Consider the following 12,386-nt stretch of genomic DNA (forward strand, 5'->3'; position numbering starts at 1 on the left):
CCCCCTGCATTGAGGCCACCCCCTCAGGAATATTTTCAGCTCCATTCTTGGGAGGAGGGGGCGGGGTGTGCTTCTGTAGGTCTCAGGGAACTGCATGCTTCGAGGGACTAGCAAAGGCCTCCACATGCAAAGCCTGCACTTGACCAGCTTAACTGTCTTTCTGCCCTTTAATTCATTAATTTATTTTTTAGAAATGAACAGGGATATAACCATTCCTTGGCCCCCTCACCCCACTGCTGCCAGTTCCCTTGGAGAAGGCATGGCTCCCACTAGAACTGCTTCTTTGCCTTCTGCCCTTTGGGCAAAGCCCAGCCCTGCAGGAGGCGCCCCTGTCGTTGGCTGCACCCAGGACTCCCAACCCCCCACCCCCCCTGCCTCCTCCTTAGCACATCCTCATGGGTGCTTGGAGAGCCCAGTGATTACTCCCGCCTCTGAACGCGAAATAAAAATGTAATGAGTCAATAACGGCGGCTGGGGGAAGGTTGGGGGTTGTAACAAAGGGTAAAGGGGTCTTTTGGGATTGCTGAACTGTCCCAATAACTCACTAGGATGAAGACAACAAAGGGCTTTCCTTTAAATTCCTTAAATATTGGGCTCTTGTATAACAAGACCGTTTGTTTACATTCCCTCCTCCAGACCCATAATAACCATCTAGAAATCCAGCGGAGGCCCCCCCCCCCAACCAATTAATCTCTATAGCAATTTGACCAGGAAGAGGTTATGTGATGTGTTCAGACTCACAGGGCTGGGAAGTTGTCGGGTCAAGCTTTGCTCTTAGGCTTCCCTTACCCCTCTGTGGCCTCCGGACAGCATTGGCAAGGGAAGAAAGCCAAAGAATAGAGAAGTTCATGGTCACTGCGCTTCAGGAGCTCAGCAAAAGCACGAAAGCATCTCCAGCAGACGAGAGTAGCGGAGTTTTCACCAACTCTTCAAGGCCTGAGAGTTTTTCCTATGGCCCGGGACCCTCTCAGAGCGACCCATGTTGGCTCCAGCAGTGAGAAAGAACTCTGGCCCACGAGGGAGGGAGGCTGTGTGCCCCGTCATCACTCAGATGGGTCAGTTGCGATCCCGGTACCAGCCACTTCCACGGAGGAAGGTTTCTGAGGCGGGAACTTCACTCCTCAGTTAGATAATCCCCTCCAGGCACAGCCAAGAAGACACCACCCACAGCATCATTAAATTATAACAAGCCTTGAAACTCACTCCTGAAGCCGGGTCTGTTTGTCCTTGTGGTTTGTTGTCAGGAAGCCTGTGATTGGCCGGTCCAGCTCAGCCTAGCAGGACTTATCTCAGACTGATTATTTATCATTTGATTAAAAAGGCTTCCTCCTCTGGTGGTGCGTCCAAGCTGTGCTGGGAGGATTGGTGGCTGCCAAGGTACTTTTGCTGAGGTTACTGTCGAGCATCCAGTCTCCAGCCCCGGGTCCTGCCAACAGTCTCAAGAAGGAGTCGGGACTCAGTTTTTTATTCCCCTGGATGCCGTCCAGACCACCTTCTTCAGAGTTCATCTCTGTTGCTTCATCAACTGCTTGGAAATAACTTCTCAAACATCAGAGTCAAGGATACAGGTATTAAAGGGGGGAGGGCATGCGAGGGATGGGTTTCTCATTTTTAAGAGTGTTGTGATATTAGAGGCAGCACCGAAAGTGGGAAGGCAGAGACTGGGGGACCGGAAGCCAGAGAAAAGAAAAGGATGAATTCTAGGGTCCTGTGGAGAGGTGTATGTTTGCAGCTGGAAGAGAGGGGTCCATTCTCTGACCTCATATCCTTCCCATCTGCCTGTGGGCTTCCCCTGAAGTTACTCCTGGGGTCCTCCTGATCCTTCACTTCCAGTTAACAAGCAGCTCTGTGCAGGATGGCACCTGCCAATCGGACAGGTTTCTGGGCCCTAAAGAACCACTCAAAGTAGTGATGGCTGATGCTACTGGTGGTGGCATGTGTGTGTATTGGGGGGGGTGTTGGCGGGGGTCCCTATTCCCACTGGCAGTGTTCTCAGGGCCTCACACACTCCCTGGGTCCTCAGAGCCAACTGGTGAGGTGAGTGCCACCCCAGTTCCCAGATGAGGAAGGTAAAGGCCAAGTTAACCCAGTAGGTGGCAGAGTCACTCCTGGACTCCCAGGTCAGGCAGGTTCCTGCCTGCTCGACCCCTCCACTCAGCCTGGCAAGAGGGCACGGCCGGACATGCCCCCTCGATGCTGAGAGGCTCCAGCCGTGCTTGGGACATGGGCAATGGCTGAGGCCTGGCAGGGCATGGTGTTGAGTGGGGTCCCCGGTGCTTTTCATTTCTTATCCATGTGGTGGAGCAGGGTCTGCAGTCCCTCGTAGAGGAGAGCCTGTGGGTGGGAGGGACAGCCCAAGGCTAGCTCAGGTCCCCTCACTAACTTTACCTGGCTGAGACCCGTTTCTCCTGCTTGTGGCTGCCAGGCCTATGTCCTTCCTGTACCTTTGTGCTCAGCCCCCTTGGCTCTGGGCTCACTGCATCCTAGCGGTGAGTTCCCTCAAATTTTTCATCAGGCAAATACTTTTGCCTCCTGCATCCCTTTCTAGGTGCGGAGGAGTGGGGCCCCCCCTCACCTTTGGGGGGCTTTTAGTGTCAACCCCTCTTCCAGGGCTCTTGTCTACAACCTGACTTGACCAGGGTGCGAGCTTGCTGGAAGTACCGAGAGGGACCCTCCTCTTTGTGAGTGAAAACCCGAGAACACCATAGCTGCAAATGCCTAAACCAAGGTCCTCAACTTCCAGGAGTCTCTGTTCTGAGGGTCTTTGTCAAAAAAAAAAAAATCAGGCAGCAAGGGAGGAGGCCCCCTCAGCCCAACTGGGAATGTTGCTCCTTTGCCCTGTGTTAATTAGATAGTCTGAGCTCCACTTTCTTCCTCTGTGAAATGGACATAATATTTTCCCAGTGAGTAACTTTAAGAATGGTCTGTGTCTGGCTCTGGAATTTAGCAGGGGTGGGCTGGGAAAAGCTCCCAGAACTCATCACAGCTGAATAGCGCTGAGAGGCAGTGCATAGAATCACAGCGGTCGGGGGAGGGCTTGTGCATTGTACACAGATACACACATACACACACACTCACTCACACTCACACATACTATTCCTATCCATGATGACAGGAAAAGAAAGGAGGCCTATCTATTTGGGGTTGGGGAGTCAAGAAAGGCTGATTTTAAAGTTGGAGAGATACACAGAGGTTAAAGCATCTGCCGTCCACCCCGGTTCCATCTGCAGCCCCGAATAGGCCTCCCAGTACCACTGAGAAAAGCAATATAAGATTAGGAGTGCTCTGATGGAATGGGGTATGTGTCGGGAGCACTGTGGTGGGAGTCACTCAATAAGCCTAAGCTCCCTGTGGGAGGAGCAAGGACAGACCAGTGTTATGCAGCCTACAGGGAAGGGGAGACTGAGCTTTTCTCATTACCAAGATGCCCATCCCTGGCATTCGAGAGTCCCTGGCTCCAGAGTAAGTAGTAGGGTGAAGTCGAGGTAGCCTCGACTCGGGCCAGTGGGCTTCTCCCTCAGCTGTCTCCCCTGCTGGAGGAGGCTGAACCCTGGCTTGGGGAGGGATACTGAGCCTGTTGAGCCTCCCAGTGCCCTGATTTCTCTCAGGAATGCCTTCCTTGTGCCCCAGCTGGACCCCAGCACCCTCGCCCCTCTGGGCGACTCCTATCAGAAGGAAACCCTTCAGACTGGGAAGGGAACACATCTTTCTTCCTCCCTCCCCCAGTTCCTACCTGTCCGGGATGTTCCACCTGATGGTGGAAGGGCGGAGAGTGGGTGTTCCCTGGGGTGAAATTCCATGCAGGAGCCGGCTGGAAGGGAAGTAGTCTGCTTCGGGTGGTTGGGGCTGGGGGGGGGGGTCAGGCATTGTCTCCTTGGCCGCCCATGGCTACTCCCAGGAACTCCACCCACATGCTCCCCGCAGCCCACGTCTCAAGAGCACTATGTTCCATCTGCATGGCACAAGGCCTCTCTTGTGAGTGCTCTGTCCAGAGTTTACACAGGTGATAGCTCTTGCGAGAAGCTGCTTAGCATTTTTTCCAGACACAGCCAGAAGCTCTAGGGGTGACAGGAAGGCCAAGGCTGCAGAGAGTGATGAGAGGAAATGATGCATCTCAGGGGTTGTTGGCCTCTTGAAGTCTTCCTCAACCATCCTCGGTGCGGGGGGGAGCCTGTCCCTCTGACCGCCAGGGACACAGCAATTCTCTCTCCACAGTTTCTTGCCCCCCCCCCCCCCGGGCTCATTGCACCTGCAGCCACCTGTGAACCCACTCATACATCCCCGACTTTTGTTTTCTGGTTTTGGGGGTTTAGTGGGCTCTTTCCGGAGACAGTGAGGCTTGAGGGGGGAGCACTCTAGATGCAAAGACCCACCACGGCACATCATGTCTTTACTTGCACTCAGGATCGAAACGTAGTTGGTAGGGAGTCAGGGAAGATTGAATATTGATAGAGGGGCAGAGAATCAATGTAATAAATAATACAGTAAACACCAAGTTCATATCTGAAGATTGTTGAGTAGCAGGCTGTATCCCCAAAGCAAATCCCCATCCCCCAGAGATCCCAGGAACAAACCATCAGGATGTACACGCGGGATGTTTGTTTGCCACCTTTCAGGTCAGAGCCCACAGACCTGCTTGTTGCCACCCAAGTGATACCTTCCCCTCTATCCCCCCACTAGCTGCCGTGATTGGGCTCCCATGTGGTGGTCCTGCTGGGTCAGCAGGAAGGAAAACACTGCATCCTTGATCCTGGGGGTTTTGAGTTTCGGGGGTTAAGGGGACAGCTCCCCCGTGCTCACTGCATTTGCTTACTGAGCTGTGCCCCTGGCTTCCGTCCAGTACCCCGTGGGGCTGGCAGGACGCATTGCTGAGACTGGCTCTGTGTAGTGGCTTCAGCATCCTGCCAGAATCAGGTTGGCTCCCCTCCTCCCACAAAGAGTCTTATATATTTTCCTTTTTAAAATTTTATTTCCATAAGGTTGTTCACAATAATGGATTATATTCAATACTTGAACACCAATCCCACCACCATTATCCCACACTTTCCTGCCAGCATTATTTTGAATTTTCCCACCACCCGATAGGCAGATGCTAGATAATTTATTTTGTATTGTTTGTTATGAAGAGCATGAGATGCTAAGTGGCTGCAAGAGTGGCTGTGCACTCCTGGAATTTTAAAATTTTAAATAACTAGGGCCCAGAGGCATCTCTGCATTGAGCTTCTCAGTTCTGAGATTCATTTGCGAGTCTCTGGATCTTGGTCATACATGCACTTAAATGGCACCCGGAAGCAGTTTGTGGGCGTGGCAGCCAGGACCCCGTAAGGGTGGGGAGATGGGAAGGAGCAGCCTGTCCCTGATCCCTTGAGGCCTGGAGTGTGCAGTCACTGGTCCTGCGTACCTGGGTTTTTCATTGGCTCTGGAAGCTTGCAGCTGCCGGGGTTCACAGGGGGCAGTTGGAGGGGATGAAGCCTGCTCCCATCTGAGGCACCCTGTTGAAATTGGTCCGGTGCAAGGTCCAGAGGCATCTCTGCAAAGAGCCCCTTGGTTCCGAGATTCACTGGTGAGTCTCTGAATCATGGCCATTAATGTGCTTAACTGGCACCCGGAGGCAGTTCACCAATGAGTCTTAAAAGAAAGTGACATCCCGACCTCCTTCTCCCCTTGGGCTGCATTTACTCTAGCTTGTGGGGGAAAGCAGGTGGCTGTGGACCTTGGCACTGGGCTGCCAGTAACAGGGTGGACAGTGTTCTGAGTCAATTCCGGAAATTGACTGTGAGAAACAAGAGCCTGGGAAAACTGAAACCCTGGGGAGCTCTTCTTGGACTTGGCCATGGGAACTTGGGGAGGCTCCGCGTGGTGAGGATCAAACAGCAGGCAGGCAGGATGCTGGCTGCTCCACACGCCCAGCCCGGGGCCCTGCCAGAGAGCCCCAGGGGCCGGGGGAGAGGAGCTGAGCCTCCGCTCTGAGGTCCCGTGGCACCTGACCACCACCACACTCCCTCTGGGGCGCATTTTAATTATCGTGTGGGATGATGCTCGGGATGAGCTCGCAGGGTAGGAGGGTGCTGGGGCCCCCTCCCCTACACCCACAGAATTGGCCAGTGTGACTAGATCAAAGAATGTGCCTTGTAGAGTCCTGAGGCTGTACGGGTTGGTAAGGCAGCCCCGGGTCCTTGATGATGTGCCCTTCTCTCTCCCACGCTCCCACCTTCCTCTATCACCCCTGCCTGCTCCACGTTTAATGAGCTCCGTGACCGGGCAACCAGGCACAGTCAACTGCTCTCAAGGAACTCAAAGCCCAGTGGATGAGATGGGTAATTAAACAAACAATTTGATGCTGTTCTACAGCGTGCCGAGTGGCACCCAGGGCACTGCCGTTTATTCTCTGGGCAGCACTGGTCCCCTCCAAGCCCACCCTAGCACCCCTCCTGATGCCTCTTTGTCCCGCAAAACCTTCTCCACTGAGGCTGGATCTCAACCCTAAGACCCTGCTGGGCAGGTTTCTCGGGTGCTCATGCACAGCACCCCCATATCAGGCTGCAAATTGGCCCTGGGTCTGAGATGTATTTCCTGCAGAGGGTGACCTCAGAACTAAGGACAAAGTTGCAAGCCTTTCATAGGGTGAGGAGTGTGAAACTTCTTTTTCTTTTGAGAATCTGTCCTTCCTGTTTGTTGCAAGATTAAACCCTCCTTCTAGCATTTAGTAGCTTGTCAATCTTGGTTGAGTTTAATTTTATTATCAGGCATGGGGAGAACGGAAAACATTGAATTGCTTTATTTCTTTCCTTCTGAGGGCTCCAAGACTGGAAGCGCTGCCCAACAAGCTGTTTGTCACCAAGGTTAACACCCTTGTCCATGTCCAAACAGGTGCCCAAGGAGTGTCTCTCTTAGCATTGAGTTTCATGTAGCAAAGTGACCCAGCTGATATGTTCCAATTCCACCCACTCCCCCAAGACACTTAGCTGAGTGTGATAGCCAAATCCTTAAATAGGGGCTACTGTTTTCTTGGTGTCCCAGGCTCCTGTATGTTTAATGACGTGAGTATCTAATTTCTGGGCCAAACTCATAAAAATCTAAAGGGGAATTATCCGTCTCAGAAAGCAGTTGCAATGGAAATAAAAGCCATTAGTACCCAGGGTTATCAAGATGTTTAATTTTTCATTGAAAATTCAGGAATAAAGTTGATCTTCAGAGTTGGTAACCCAGATCTTCAACTTTCACTGAGGTGTACCTTAGACACTGTTAGAATAGACGCAAGTCTGCTGTCTAGAGGCACCTTTATAGGGGCTCTCGATTCTTCAGCTTAGGGTGGGGCAGCTGGGCTCAGATCTCTTTTGGTTACCCCAAGTTTCGCATTGCATTGAGTTATTCTGCCCTTTTAGATATGGTTCAGGGCATTGGAAGTTTCCCCACAGAGCTTCATAGATAGAAGAAAATGTCCATCAAGCAGGTCTGATTCCAAAATTGCAACTTTTGGGCTGCCACTGAATGTTTCTGTGTTAAATATTGTAGAAAACAAGTGAGTCACGTTTTGCGTAGGCCCCTACAGTGAGTAGGGATTTTTTCCCATGTGACTGTTGTGAGGGCCATTCATTGCAAAGAAGACTAATGTTTGGACCAAGCATCTCTTGAGGTCAAGGATATTGTGTGTGTGTGTGTGTGAGTGCGCACGCGCATGTGTGTGTGTGTAGTATTTGTGGATAGCCCTTTCTTCTGCTGTCTTTCTCTCCTTTAGGACCCAACTTATGTCTTGGCAGAGCACTGTAGCACTGTCATCCCACTGTTCATCAGTTTGCTCGAGCGGGCATCAGTATGTCGCCATTGTGAGACTTGTTACTGTTTTTGGCATATCACATATGCCATGGGTAGCTTGCCAGGCTCTGCTGTGTGGGTGGGATATTCTCGGTAGCTTGCTGGACTCTCCGAGAGGGACAGAGGAATCGAACCCGGGTCGCCCATGTGCAAGGCAAACGCCCTACCTGCTGTGCTATCACTCCAGTCTGTCTTGGCAGAGAAATCTTAAAAATTGCTGGTGACACAAATAATGAAAATGACTAATATATTTTGGAGAGAATTAGTTTCTGGCAGCTTCCACCTTGAACTGATATGAGCCTTTCATCATCACTATTTTTAACTTGCCTATTTAATTATTAAAAGAAAATTTCTTCTTCCCCTGGATCACTTTGTTTTTGTCTGCACCCCAAAGAAAGGAACACATGGGAGTGGGAGAGTGAAAGGGGGGAAAGGACTGTAGGTGAGTACTCTGTGTCCCAGTCTTGGTCTACTAGGGCTTTGGAACCTCTCCTAGATGTCTGTTCAGGGAGTGATGCTGATTTTGGAACTGCAAACTGTGAAACCGCATGCCTATTCCACTTGAGTTGGTATAATTGTATTTGGTTTGCTTCGCTGATCTATTTCACAGAATTTGTCCTTATGGCAGCAGTATGACTGGTCAATTGCTTAAGATCTGTAAGAACATGTACAAGTCTCCAGGGGATGTTTCTCATCTTTTTTTTAATATTTTATTTTATTGAATCACCGTGACAAAAGTTACAAAGTTTTAAGGTTTAAGTCTCAGTCATATAATGATCAGCCCCCCATCCCTTCACCAGTGCCCCTGTTCCCCCACCAAGAACCCTATAGACCCCCTTCCACCCTAATCTCCCCCACTCCCCCGCAACTGAGTGGCCAATGATCTTCACTTTATTCTCTCTGTACTTTGGATACATTCAATATTTTCAACAGAGAACTGACTATTATTATTCGGAATTTTCCCCCAACAATCAAACCTGCTGAAAAGGCATCATTTGATAGTTTGTTTTCCATGGCTGAGAATGAAGATTATAGGAGCTGTTGCGGCCACGCGGTTTTGGATTTCTGTTGTTTTAGCTCAGTTTACACTCTAGATGCATTTCTATAAGTCTCTGAGTGCCAAAATGGGTTAGTAGAACCTCCCGGATCATAGTCTTTAAGGAGCAGAGGGGCCGTGTCCTGCACGGCTGCTCCGGATCTCATCTGGGCCAAGGGCGTGCCGGTAACACCCCCATCCCATGATCTCTTGCATGCCACGTCACTACAAAGCGAGTACCTCTGGGTTGTGAGTCCTAGAAAATGGCGCATGCCACGTGGGCGCTGGTGCTGCTGCCGCTGCTATCTTCCCTGTAGAAAGAAAGCGCTGGGAGAGAAAAGCCTTCCCCGTCCCCGGGCGGCATGGGGTCGTAGCTCAGCTCACAGTCTACATGCATTTCTATAAGTCTCTGGGTACCAAAGATGTTTCTCATCTTGACTTTGTCACAAACCACTATTAATGCCCTGGGCAAGTTGCCTCATCTTTCTGGCTCATTATTTTCAACACATGTCTGAAAGCATGCTGAACTAGATCAGGATATCTCATCCTTGGCACCACTAAGATCAGGGTATGGTTCCTTTGTTTTGGTGGGGTTATTGAGCACCCACAGGTGTTCAGTGGCATCCTGTCCTGTCCTGTGTGATTCAAGAGGCACACCTCACCTCTTTTTTTTTTTGATGAAAAATAGTTCCAGATATTTCCAAATGTTCTCTGGGAAGCAAAACCAACCCTAATGGGATGGGATGATGCCTGAACCAATTTAAGAAACTACAGTAAGATTTGTCATTCCTCTTGTTATTGAGAGCTTACTCTATGCTAGGTACTAGGTTCTTCAGTCAAAATACTATATATTATATTCAAAGGATGCCATCTATCTCATCAAACTATGAATTAGTCTCAGATGATGTCTACATAGACTTTAAAGTATAAAGGGAATTCCTGCCTGGATTCTTAGTAGCTTCATTTAATATCTGAAACATTAACTTCACACATTGTTGTCAGAACTTAATGCTCAGTATATGAAACTGAGTTAGATCGAGGCATCTCAACCTCGGCACCAAGTTATAGTAGATTGTCAGTAATTAACTCATTCCTCTTTAGCTCCCTCAAGTCCGAAAGAATTATATCTTTGATTGTTATCAAAGTCATGAAAACCATTAGCTTTGCCAACACTGCTCTGATGCTTTTGGAATTTATTCCTCTCCCCCCTACCCTGCTCCCAACTGGCATGATGGACTGATCTTAAAAATCTAAGCTGATTACTACTTAGATGGGGGGTGGGGTGGGAGGGGGGTGTATTGGGGTTCTTGGTGGTGGAATGGGTGCACTGGTGAAGGGATGGTGGTTTAATCAGTATTTGACTGTGACTTAAACCTGAAAGCTTTGTATTTTTTTTGTTTTCACGGTGGTTCAATAAAATATTTCTTTAAAAAAAAAATCTAAGCTGATTACTTCCCCTCTCCCTGATATTTGGGAGTTTATACTATGTCTCAGAATCTCCTTTGTCAATATGTGACCTCGATAAGAAGGGCCCCTCCTCAGAGGAGAGGTGGGAGAATGAAATAACAGGACTATGAAAACATATGGTGCAACTGTTTTATTTACTTGTTTTCTTTTTTTTTCTTTTTGGGTCACACCCAGCGATTCTCAGGGGTTACTTCTGGCTTTGCACTCAGGAATTACTCCTGGCAGTGCTTGGGGGACCATATGGGATGCTGGGGATCGAACTCAGGTCAGCCGCATGCAAGGCAAACGCCCTACCTGCTGTGCTATAGCTCCAGCCCCAGTGCAACTGTTTTAAATGCTCCAAAGAAATTCATTTCTGTGAATAGCATGTGTCATTTTTAGATAGTAATTATAAATAATAATAAACATAACACATCGAACAGACATTTTGATATAATGAACATTTGGATGAATGAAAAGGAATAAGATTGTTGCTCCTAGTCCCCATTAAAAAACAGAATCAAAATATGAAACTAAGGGGAAGGATAACTCCTTAAAGACTGAGAAAGAATAGGCCCTCCATGTCTATATTGGATTCTGGTTCTACCCAGAAGAGCTGCTTTCCTTTGGAAAAATCAGGATTGGGGAGATGACTTAAAGGGCTGAGTGTATGCTTTGCAAACAAAAGGTCTGGGTTTGATTCCGAGCACTATATGATCTTCTAATTATCAGGAATGCCCCCAAACACTGAGCCAGAAATATCCCCTGAACCCACCAGGAGTGGCCCTCCCCCTCAAAACAAACAGAATCTATGACGTTTGTTAAACATCAATGAAAATTGTTAAGCCAGACTTACTAAGGACCTTCCTGAGACCCAGGGACCATTTATATAGCATGGACAGTTAGGGAGATAAGAATGACCTTAGTGGTAGAGGGATGGATACTCAATCATTGTATGACTGAAACGCAAGCACGAAAGTTTGTAAATGTAACTGTACCCCACAGTGGTTCACTAATAAAAAATTTAAAAAATAATAAAATTTTAAAAATCTTTTAAAAAAAGAATGACCTTAGTTCCACAGTAACAAGGGAAATTTTAGTCAATGTCAGGGTAGGACTCAGAGGAAATGTTACTCACAGGCAATAGCAAGGGTATGCTAGATTCTGGGGAACCAAACTAACAGGAATCTTTGCTGAAACCGGCTCTGTTGCTGGGCTGGTGCAACACAAAGGACACTGAGCCCTTCAATGGCAGGTTCTAGTTAGGCACAGATCCTGCTAAAACTGGATTTCAGGGAAGCCCCAGAGGCAAGGAAAAGAGTCTGAAGAGTCTGAAGCTTGAATCTTTGGAACCAGGGTGAATATTAAAGCCTGTGTGTAGAAAACTGTGCCCTCATTGCAGATCAGGTGCCTGGTGGGTTAAGAATCCTGTGGGTTTCATCCAAAAGAACAAAAGCAACCGGTGTGGGCATGGATGTGGGGAGAAAGAGACTCTCCTTCACTGCTGGTGGGAATGCCGACTAGTTCAGCCCTTTTGGAAAACAACATGGATGATTCTCAAAAAATTAGAAATTGAGCTTCCATTTGACCCAGCAATACCACTCCTGGGAATATATCCTGGAGAGACAAAAAGGTATAGTAGAAATGACATCTGCATTTGCATGTTCATTGCAGCACTGTTTACAATAGCCACAATCTGGAAAAAAAACAGAATGTCCAAAAACAGATGACTGGTTAAAGAAACTTTGGTACATCTACACAATGGAATACTATGCAGCTGTTAGAAAAGATGAAGTCATGAAATTTGCATGTAAGTGTATCAACATGGAAAATATCATGTGAAGTGAAATGAGTCAGAAAGAGAGAGACAGACATAGAAAGATTGCACTCATCTCTCGAATATAAAATAACAGAGTGGGAGACGAACACCCAAGAGTTGTAGAGATAAGGATCAGGTGGTCTGCCCCACAGCTTGGAAACTGGCCTCACATACTGGGGGAAAAGGCAGCTCATAGAGAGAAGGAAACACCAAATAGAGGATGTTGGGAGGACCCATTTGAGTTGGAAGATGCGAACTGAAAATAAACTA

General features: G+C 48.5%; 1 protein-coding gene across 3 annotated transcripts in view; it reads left to right on the forward strand.

The window, feature by feature from the left end:
• The first annotated feature begins 1,255 nt into the window (after positions 1–1,255).
• The window catches only part of GPAM (glycerol-3-phosphate acyltransferase, mitochondrial), a 61,392-nt gene continuing 50,261 nt past the window's right edge, over positions 1,256–12,386 (forward strand). Inside the window, exon 1 of one of the 3 annotated variants that reach the window (XM_055118809.1) lies at positions 1,256–1,568. The gene's annotated coding sequence lies outside the window, so the exon portion shown is untranslated. The remainder of the gene's footprint in view (positions 1,569–12,386) is intronic. The other 2 variants (XM_055118805.1, XM_055118808.1) reach the window with 2 other exon arrangements.

The sequence above is a fragment of the Sorex araneus genome, chromosome 11 (genome assembly GCF_027595985.1).
Source record: "Sorex araneus isolate mSorAra2 chromosome 11, mSorAra2.pri, whole genome shotgun sequence".
Classification (NCBI taxonomy): domain Eukaryota; kingdom Metazoa; phylum Chordata; class Mammalia; order Eulipotyphla; family Soricidae; genus Sorex; species Sorex araneus.